This window comes from Dendrobates tinctorius, unplaced genomic scaffold, assembly GCF_039654945.1.
Source record: "Dendrobates tinctorius isolate UK_male_01 unplaced genomic scaffold, ASM3965494v1 ptg000230l, whole genome shotgun sequence".
NCBI lineage: Eukaryota > Metazoa > Chordata > Amphibia > Anura > Dendrobatidae > Dendrobates > Dendrobates tinctorius.
The window spans coordinates 8,112,626-8,123,424 of NW_027361897.1; the positions used below are offsets into that span (position 1 = coordinate 8,112,626).

Sequence of the window (10,799 nt, forward strand, 5' to 3'; positions counted from 1 at the left end):
CGCTCCAAAATCGAATGGTTGCGAGAAAAAAATCAGATGCCATATGGAATCAGTCTGGCATGTAGCTTTTACAGATTCTGTAACAGGAAACTGTAAATGGTCCTGAAAAAAATTTATAGCTGCTGATTATTGCCGATTCGGAATAAGAACGTTATCGCAGTATGCTGAGCGCGCATCTGATGATTGGCTCACCTATAAAAGTCTATGAAAGCGAGTGAAACATCGGACTGCAATCCGACATCCGTAGGCTCAGAAAATGAAGAATATATTAAAGGGAACCTGCCACCAAGAATAATACTATTAACCTGCAAATATATGGTTAATCTGCAGGCCAACAGCGTTATTATGCTGCATGGTGCCTGCATGTAGCCATATGCAGAGGGTAGAAAATTAATTTTATTTTTCCCTCCAGCATTCGGTATTCTGTCATGAAGGCGGGGGCACCGCCGCTTCAGTCACCACTCTGAGGCCATTGTTAGTGCTCTCCCAGCCCTCACTTATAGCCGGCTGCAATGTAGAGCCAGTATCAGTCAGGGCAGGGGATACGGTTACAACAGCTTCTCTGTATTCCTAAGGCTTTAAAGGATGTGCTTAGGTTATCTGGATGCAACACCTATTTTTGCAAAGTTGGAGAAGATGTGCCAACGTTTTTGCATTGAATGCAAATATATATATACAGTAAATTGAATAAATAGAGTAGATTTTTTTTAATAAAATGGTGGTGTGTCTTATAGTCCGCTTCTATGGCAGCATATCAGCTTGGAGGTGGCTGTGGTAGAGAGGAGTCCCAGGAGGCAGGGTCGCTGCTGCAGGAATTTGGTGGTGGTGGCAGGAGTGAGGTGATGCTGCGAGTCCAGGGCTGGGAGGAAGGGGTGTTCGGCAGTGTGCTCTAGCGTCGGGCTCAGAAAATGTCGGGAGACCCCGCATTTCCCATCATTTTCACTTTGGTGGACATCGGGAAAATGGCAGTAACATCAACCCACTCCTGCCACGGCCGTCAGCTCCTGCAACAGTAACCCTACCTCTTGGGACCCCGCTCCACCGCAGCCTCCCAACTCTGTTAAGCTACATAAGGATTATAACCCCCATTTTCCCCCTAAATTATACATATGTGTGTATAAAAATATAAAATTAAAATTACAATACACATCTTTATTGTAATTGCATTGTTTATATGAAAATGATTAATAGTATATAAAATAAGAATGAAGATTCTTAGAAAATGGAGGAATTGTAAATAAAATAGGTTTTGTCATTTATATTCTATTTTATAAGTTCTGGTTAAAATATTTGAATATAATCCATTATACATGCTCTTCCTTTGTATTGCATTTATTCCAAAACTGCTGACTCAATTTTTCCGGCTTTGCAATTGGAAAAGCTGGACAACAAGAAGTTGAAGTTATTTGTCAACAGCATGCAAATATAGTAAATGTATAAGTGTTTAAAAATCATAGCAAACAATTATTTCAGGTATCATAGACAGTTAAAAAGCTACTATCCCAGGTCCCCAGGAAACTTAGACTTACCTTTATAAATTCTAAAATAAATTGATGAATTTCCAGTTCTATGAAAAATGGCTAGGTTGCCAGAATGACCATCAGAAAAGCTGTCAGACTCGGACTTACTCTTTCTAACCTTATGGTTATGAACTCATCTAGCACATAATTGCTGTACATAAAGCAAGTAGCCACATTCTGGGCTATTTTTTAGCACTTACCAATGTCACTGTTTCCTCTCTATTGGTATGCGATTTCTTTCTTATTTCCTTTTTAAGATGCTATATCTGCACATAGAGAAGTTGGTAAAGTTTTTCACAGGTTGTGGTCAGGGACATGTCAATAAAGGATGCAGATGTAGACTGAAGGGGCACACAGATCTCTCTGTAACAAGAGAATAGGAGACACTAGATTTGGCATTTAATCAAGAGCCTTGAAGCTACGCCTCTAGTTCTATACCTTAAAAAAATATCAAAACGCTAACTAATTAATCAGCATTTTATTGCATGAAATTGATACCATAGAAAAACAGAACTTAATATTTGGTAGAGAAACCTTTGTTTGCAATTACAGGGGTCAAACTTTTCCTGTAGTTCTTGATCAAGTTTGCACACACTGCAGCAGGAATTTTGACCTACTTCTCCATACAGATCTTCTCCAGATTCTTCAGTCACCAGGGCTATTGCTGTGCAACATTGAGTTTAGGCTCCCTCGAAAGATTTTTATATTGGGTTCAGATCTGGAGACTGACTAGGCCACTCCAGGACCTTGAAATGCTTCTTACAAAGCCACTCTTTAGTTGCTCTGGCAGTGTGTTTTGCATTATTGTCATGTTGGATGACCCAGCCATGACCCATCTTCAGTGCTCTTACTGATGAAAGGAGGTTGTTTGCCACAATCTCACAATACATGACCCCATCCATCCTCCCTTCAATATGGTGCAGTCCTACTGTTGCAGAAAACCACCCCTAAATTATGATGTTTCTCTCACCATGCTTCACGGTTGGGATGATATTATTGGGATTGTTCTCATCCCTCTCCTTCTTCCAAACACTGTGAGTGGAGTTGATACCAACAAGTTCTATTTTGGTCTCATTTGACCACATGATCTTCTCCCAAGCCTCTTCTGGATCATCCAGATGCTCATTGGTGAACTTCAAATGGGCCTGGACATGTGCTGGCATGAGCAGGGGGGCTTTGCAGGCTCTGCAGGATTTTAATCTATGATGGCGTAGTGTGTTACTTCCTGTAATGTTTAAGACTGTGGTCCCAGTTCTCTTCAGGTCATTGACCAGTTCCTCCCATGTAATTCTGAGCTGATTCCTGACCTCTCTAAGAATCATTCTTACCCCATGAAGTGAGATATTGCATGGAGCCCCAGACCGGGGAGGAAGATTGGCAGTCATCTTGTGTTTTTTTTCTAATAATTGTGCCAGCAGTTGTTGCCTTCTCGCCAAGCTACTATGCCTATGTCCTGTAGCCCATCCCACCATTTTACAGGTCCACAATTGTGTACCTGGTGTTCTTACACAGCTATTTGGTCTTCATCATGATGGAGAGGTTGGTGTATAATTCATTAAGTGTGTGGACAAGTGTCTTTTATATAGGTAATGAGTTCAAACAGTTGCAACTAATACAGGTAATGAGTGCAAAATAGGAGGGCTTCTTAAAGAAAAACTAAAAGGCCTGTGAGAGCAAGAATTCTTGCTGGTTGCTAGGTGATCAAATACTTATTTAATGCAATACAATGCAATTTAATTATTTACAAATCACACAATAGGATTTTCTGTTTTTTTATTTTTATATTCTGTCTCTCACAGTTGAAGTGTACCTACGATAAAAATTACAGACCTCTCCATTCTATGTTGGTGGGAAAACTTGCAAAATCGGCAGTGTATCAAATATTTATTTCCCCCACTGTATAAATGAGATCTCCTCTGAGACATCTTTTTTCTAAGCAAAATAAATCCAACTTTTTCAACCTCTCATCACATGGGAGGCCTTCCATTCCTTGTAATTATCTAGTAGCCTTCTTCTGAACAAACTCTAACTTTTGAACATCCTTTTTAAAATGTGGAGCCGAAAACTGGATCCCATATCCTTGATGTGGTCTTACAAGTGATTTGTAGAGGGTAACAATACATTGGGATCATGGGATTTTATCTCTATTTTCATACACCCTAAAATCTTGTTTGCTTTTGCAGCTGCTGCTTGACATTGAGTACTACTGTTTACCTTACTTGTAACCAGAATACCCAAGTCCTTTTCCTGTCCTGCAATCCTGTGTATGCTTCCATTAGGATTACTCTGTCTTGCGTGCATTACTCTACATTTATCAACATTAAATCTCATGTGACAAGTGTTTGCCCATTCAGTCATCTTATCCAGATTGTTTTGTAATATTGTACTGTCAAGGCCCGATTTTAAAATCCTACATAGTTTGGTGTTGCAGCAAATACTGACTCTTTACTCTCAATCCCATCCACGAGATTATTAATTAAGATATTAACAATAATTGGTCCTAGCACAGATCCTGCGGACCCCACTGCTGACTATACCCCATTTAGAGAATGTATATTTTACGACAACTTTCCTGACTTTTTGCCAGTTTCTTACCCAACTGCATATAGATTTCCCCAGTCCCTGCTTCTGTAGCTTCAGTATATGACTGTTTGGTGGCACAGTATCAAATGCCTTTGCAAAGTCCAGAGAAATTACATCAGCCGCATTACCAACATCGAGATTTGCTGTTACCTCCTCATAGATACCCAATGACCGGAAGTGAGCGACTGCAGTGAGAATAAAATTAAATTTTCTCCCTGTAGCTACTTTTTCATTGAGCCTTCTACACATGATGTCAATGCTATTTATCTGCTGCATACCAATATTTTGTAGGTAAATAGAGTCTCAGGTGTCAGGGACCTTTTAGGCTGTGTTTCCACAATAAGTTTTTGGCGAGTTTTTGACACTGCATATTATCGCCGCATCAAAAATGCAGCTACTAAGGGTGAGTGCACACGTTGTGGAAGGTGATGCGGATTTTCCGCTCACATTTGTAAAAATCCGCAGGTAAATCCGCAGCTCAAAAGACAAGGAGTTTACCTGCGGATTAGCCTGCGGTTTGACACCTGTGCAATGGAGCAGGTGTAAAACCGCTGCGGATTCCGCACAAAGAATTGACATGCTGCGGATTTGAAACCGCAGCAAATCTGTGTGGAAAAATTCGCAGCATGTGCACTGCGTTTTTTATTTTCCATTAATTTTAAAGGTACTGTACAACGCAGCAAAATCTGCAGCAGATCCGCAGGGCCAAAACCGCTGCGGATCCGCAGCAGAATCCGCAACGTGTGCACACAGCCTTACAGTTCCAGCAAAGTGGATGGGATTTATAGAAATCTCCTAGCGACTGTGCTTCTTTTTTACTCAGCGAAACTGATCCTGTGATGCGTGTTTCAAATCTGCAACGTCAATTTTTCTTGCACAGATTTTATGTACAGGTACCAAAAATCTGCAGCAAAAACACATTACAAATGCTCATAATCCACACATGACTGTATCAATAAAGTTTTGTCAAATCCAAATACCAGGTGGCATAAAAAACAAAGTATCTTTGATTAAAACATGACGCACAAACAAGAAACAAAAAACCCACAGTTAAAAATGCGATAAAATTAATGTAAAACACACACTAAAAAAATGCAATGAAAAAACAAGTAACCTAATTTAATTAATAGGTGCAGAAATGGTGCAGAAAATATGGGGTCTATCCAGTCTCCACAACATAATAAACATAGGATGTAAAGAACATTAAAAACTTACCAAAAGCTCATTGTGGGAATGCAGTCTTAATTTTTAAAGTAAACCTGTCAGAAGAATTTTGCTAAGTAAACTACAGGCATTGTCAGATTGGCAGTAAAAAACTGATTAAAATAATACCTGGGGTGAAGAAATCCGTCTTGTGGTTCTTGTGAAAGAGCTGCCCACAGGCCTACCAGAAGCACAAAGAGTCTGCCACTATGATGAGGAACATTTTGGGCTTCAGGCCGCCTGTTGGCTTGTCTGGATAAGAGCAGGAAGATAATATTATGCCAACAGTCCCATCCTGGAGCATGGGCATATCATTAACTCCTTTACCCCCAAGGGTCGTTTGCATGTTAATGACCAGGCCAATTTTTACAATTCTGACCACTGTCCCTTTATGAGGTAATAACTCTGGAACACTTCCATGGATCCTGGTGATTCTGACATGGTTTTATCGTGACATATTGTAAACATTTATTTGATATGACTTGCATTTATTGGGGAACAAAATGGAAATTTGGCCAAAATTTTGAAAATTTCACAATTTTCCATCTTTGAATTTTCATGCCCTTAAATTACAGAGATATGGCACACAAAATACTTAAAAATGAACATTTCGCACATGTTTACTTTGCATCAGCACAATTTTGGAACCAAAATTTTTTTTTGTAAGGAAGTTATAAGGGTTAAAACTTAAACAACGATTTCTCATTTTTACAACACCATTTTTTTGGGACCACATCACATTTGAAGTCACTTTGAGGTTTCTATATGATAGAAAATACCCAAAAGCGACACCATTCTTAAAAACTACACCCCTGAAGGTGCTCAAAACCACATTCAAGAAGTTTATTAACCCTTCAGATGCTTCACAGGAATTTTTGGAATGTTTTTAAAAAATGAACATTGAACTTTTTTCACAAAAAATTTACTTCAGATCCAATTTGTCAAGCAAATGTCCTGAATATTTTTTTCACCACCTCAATAATGATTATGAAAATCCCATATCCACCACCAATAAATGGCAGAAAGAGAGGCATAGAATAAAATTAAAACAATGTTTATTACATAACAATTTTCACAAAATTCATATTCAACAAGGTAAGTACACATAAATTAGCGCCATGGGTACATATAAAGAAACACTGTGAGGACAAAATTGTATACAGGACTAATACCCATAATTTCTCAATGAGATTGGAAAAATTGAAGAAAAAACTTCATAGCTATTAAATTAGCACCACAAAATGAAAAAAAAAGTCCTTCACTTACATGTGCAATGCCTCTTAGATATGCGCCCACAGCCACCCCTGACAGCGCCGTTTCGCCAAATAGGCTTCCTCCATGAAACGGCGCTGTCAGGGGTGGCTGTAGGCGCTTATCTAAGAGGCATTGCACATGTAAGTGACCCCTAAATAGTGCTCCGTATGTCATCCGTAAGCAAGGTGCGGTAGCGTATTTTGCGCATGTAAGCATCCGTATGTAATCCGTATGGCATCCGTACGGAATCCGTATGCTGAGATTTTCTCGCAGCCTTGCAAAATGGACTTTTAACAGTTTTGAGGCCTGCTAACTATTTAAATCATTAGCCTGCACTTTATTTATTGGCTCAGGAACAGGTGGCAGCCTCCATTCTGTCCATTTGTCACCTTGCCTTCACTAGGTGTGTTGGTGTTGTATGGCAACATGGCAAACAGTCTGACTTTCAACACAACTGAGCAGGTTCTCTTCAACTGGCTTTTGTCACGCCGCTTTAGCCAACCATACCCAGTGATAGTGGATCTGCGGAGGAGGAGACGCATGTGGGTACATCCACTTTTGAGGCAACAACTCACAAGAGTTAATTTTCACCGCCTCTATTCTTCTCTGCGGGAGCATCCTGTCAAATTCTACCAATACTGTCGCATGAGCCTTGCAGCATTTGATCGACTCTTGGAGACAGTGCGTCCTGGGATAACCTTTCAGGACACAAGGATGCGCAATGCTATATCTGCAGAGGAGCGACTTCTACTCACAATACGGTATGTACTACACAACCATATTCCGTAGGTTCATAATGTGCTGGGCAAAGTTTGAATTTTTGCCTTCTTGTAGTAAGGTTTAGGCCCTCATCTTAGTCCACATATGTTTGGTGGGGAAGGTGACTTGACGGACAGACGTGACTGGTAGAAGGAGGGGACGGTTTGTGCACTAGTGACAGAGATTGACAGGTTAGAAAGGTAACAGCAGGGAAAGACAGAAAAGGGAATGCAGTACCGTGAAATGACCACAAGATGGCAGGGGAGAGTAGTACAGGACTTAACACCAGCTTAGAGCTTAGGAATCCGCTTAGTCATGGGGGGCGGGGAGATAGGAGCCCGGGTGGGAAATTCCCCTGTGAGAGAGGGGATAAATAGAAGAAGGCGGGGCTCTAGGAGAGTTTAGTCCCGGGAGGAGCTCAGAAGAAGACGGAGAAAGTGAGAAGAGCTCAGCCAGGGGGACGGACAAAGGAGAGACAGTCAGGGGGGTGGCCCTGACCCGACGGACTGCAGGACAGGCAAGGAGAAGAGGCAGCCAGGGGGAGACCCTGACTCGACATACCGCAAGACAGACGAGGCCCCAGGGGTACCGATTGGAAGACGACCTCGGGCAGGTGAAGCACTGGGGGTAGATTGTTCTAGGACAGCCCCCAGTGAAAGATCCGCGAGGTGCGTTACTGCGACTGGAGCTGAAGAATAGGTACCCGGGCCTGGTGATACAGTGGTGTAAAGAAGCTGCGGTGCGTGTTTAGTGGTCGTCAGGAGGACGACAAATAAATCCGGAACTGTTACAAGTGGATGCTGTCTCCGTCTCATCTTTGCCTCGTCTGGTAAGCAGTGGTCCACCCCCCTAGCCCGGCCAGCCCCTACTACAGTTTCAACTTACAGACCCGAATGTTATGTGGAATATGTACTGAATATCACTTACTCATTGTGCAAAGCAAGATGTGTGTGTTATTTGCTCTGAAATCTTAGCAAGTTTGGTATGTATGGACCTGTTTGTTTTGCAAATGTGTGCATTTGACAATCATCCTTTTCTGTTGTTCTTCAGCTTCCTGGCCTCTGGCCTGTCTTATGCTGCCCTCCACCATGAGTTTCTGATTGGAAGATCAACCATATCTGGCATAGTCAGGTCAACATGTAGTGAAATATGGACAAGACTATATCAAGTTGTCATGCCAGAGCCCAGGATGGAAGACTGGTTGAGGATATCAAGGGACTTTGAGGAAGAATGCCACTTTCCAAATTGTATTGGGGCCCTTGATGGCAAACATATCCGGGTGCATAAGCCGCCAAACTCTGGCTCCCAATTCTTCAATTCTAAACAATACTTTTCTGTTGTATTGTTGGCTGTGGCCGACCTTCAATACAAGTTTATAATTGTTGACATTGGGGCCTATGGAAGGACGGGAGACTCTAGAGTCTTCAATACTTCCATTATGGCTCGGCGGCTACGCAACAACCAGTTGGATCTACCACCATCACACCAGCTACCAGGCTCCACTCAAGAATGTGTCCCTTATGTCCTTGTGGCAGATGAGGCCTTTCAGTTAACACGCAATGTCATGAGGCCATATCCCCGGCGCAACCTTCACCACAGGTGCAGGATATTTAACTTGCGCCTATCACGTGCTTGGCGTGTGTTCCTTTGGCATTCTTTGTGCCAAATGGCGTGTACTCCAGTCTACCATTCAGCTGAGTGAACAAAATGTTAATGAAGTAGTGAAAGCCTGTGTGGTTCTTCATAACTTCACCAGGATACATGATTGTTCCTCCTCTGCTGGTGTTGTGCGTAGGCCGGACAATATGCGTAGGGTGAGACCACCTATCAACCATCAACGTAGACCGATCTCTGGCCTCAAAGCGCATGATATTTTCACTAATTACTTTATGGCACCTCAGGGGGAACCTTCTTGGCAAGAGAATGCTGTATCTATGTTGGCAATGTTGGTTTGATGTGTGTCAAAATAAATGTATTTCTACCCCTTCTGAATCTATGACTGTTGAATTGATTTGGTAAGCGTACTTTTATAGGGGTTTGGACAAATAAGACAGAGACGTATAGTGTAGTTGCCAAATTTTTACTTTTGCCTTTTTTTTGGTCTTTTTTTTAGTTTGTAAGGCAAACATATTCTTGCCCTATGAAAAACTTGGGCAATGGCCCCATGGAAGCGCTAGAACAGCGCAAAACGGCCGTTGTCAGCTTGTGAACACTCTTGTTACTCCACTCTGACCTGACATGTATAAATATGTGTCAATAAAGAAGCTATATTTTATCCTGTTGAGCGCGACCTTCCCTCTATACGGATTCAAACATATTCTTGCCCTATGAAAAACTTGGGCAATGGCCCAAATTGGGCTTTTGGTATATTTCAACATTGTTGTTAAAACAAAATTACAAACATATCCAACAACATACATAGTGCAATAACAACATTGCAACATTACACATTTGTAATCCAAAGTAAAAAAGAGGAGTTATCCATCATCAAAATGAGCTACAAAAGATAATACTAACATTTATTATGAAGGTTTTCAAATCATATTAATAAGCCACCATGACAGGCAAGGCTACCTTACACGTTTCTGACACATATTACATGTCTGTAATAAACACAATATTTCACCGCACTATACTGGGAAAGTCAAAGGATCAAATTAGAAGACTGACTTGATAATACATAGAGAGAGCGTGATGTTCTTGAGGCTGTTTGCCTTGATTTTGGAATATAGTTAGCTGGCCTAAATTTTACTAAGTGAATATGGACAGCATGCCTTTTCTAGGCATTATCAAGTGAGTAGTCTATTTTGATCCTTTGACTTTGCCAGTATAGCGCCGTGAAATATTGTCTTTTTTACAGACATGTAATATGTCTCAGAAACGCATAAGGTAGCCTTGCCTGTCATGGTGTCTTAATCATATGATTTGAAAACCGTCATAAGAAATGTTAGTATTATCTGTTTTAGCTCATTTTGATGATGGAGAAAACCTCTTTTTTACTTTGGATGGGGATTTTGAGCACCAGTTCAAACACACTGGACATCTCCTCCCATCAAACCGCTTAAGAACACTCATGTACAGTATGGGTTTACAATTTCCATGTTTTTAGCCACTTATAAATTGTGGAATGTTGTGGAAGGAGAAGGCTTAGGAGCAGCCTGTGGTTGCTGCTGACTACTTTGAGCAACATCGCCCTGTGTGGGTGCATATTGTTGCCCATGGTGTTGGTACTGACCTTCCTCCTGTGCTTGTTGGGGGTAGTGGCTATAGTAATACTGCTGAGGGGCATCTTGTTGGGGCGGGTAGGCCCATGTCTCATACCCACCAATATAGCCATGTCGTCACTGGGTGGGAAAAAGTGGCCATATTGGTGGGGTTGGCTAGAGCCAGAAATCTGTTGCTGCTGTTGGGAAGGTTGGGTAGGGGGAGGAAGGGGGTGAGGATGTTCAGACCCTGCTTGACCAAGCATCTGTGTGGGTG

At 41.6% G+C, this 10,799-nt stretch overlaps 1 protein-coding gene across 1 annotated transcript in view; it reads right to left on the reverse strand.

The window, feature by feature from the left end:
* Positions 1 to 2,220, reverse strand: part of LOC141059699 (natural killer cells antigen CD94-like) — a 61,789-nt gene extending 59,569 nt beyond the window's left edge. Inside the window, exon 1 of the mRNA XM_073555819.1 lies at positions 1,721 to 2,220. The gene's annotated coding sequence lies outside the window, so the exon portion shown is untranslated. The remainder of the gene's footprint in view (positions 1 to 1,720) is intronic.
* Positions 2,221 to 10,799: the final 8,579 nt, after the last annotated feature.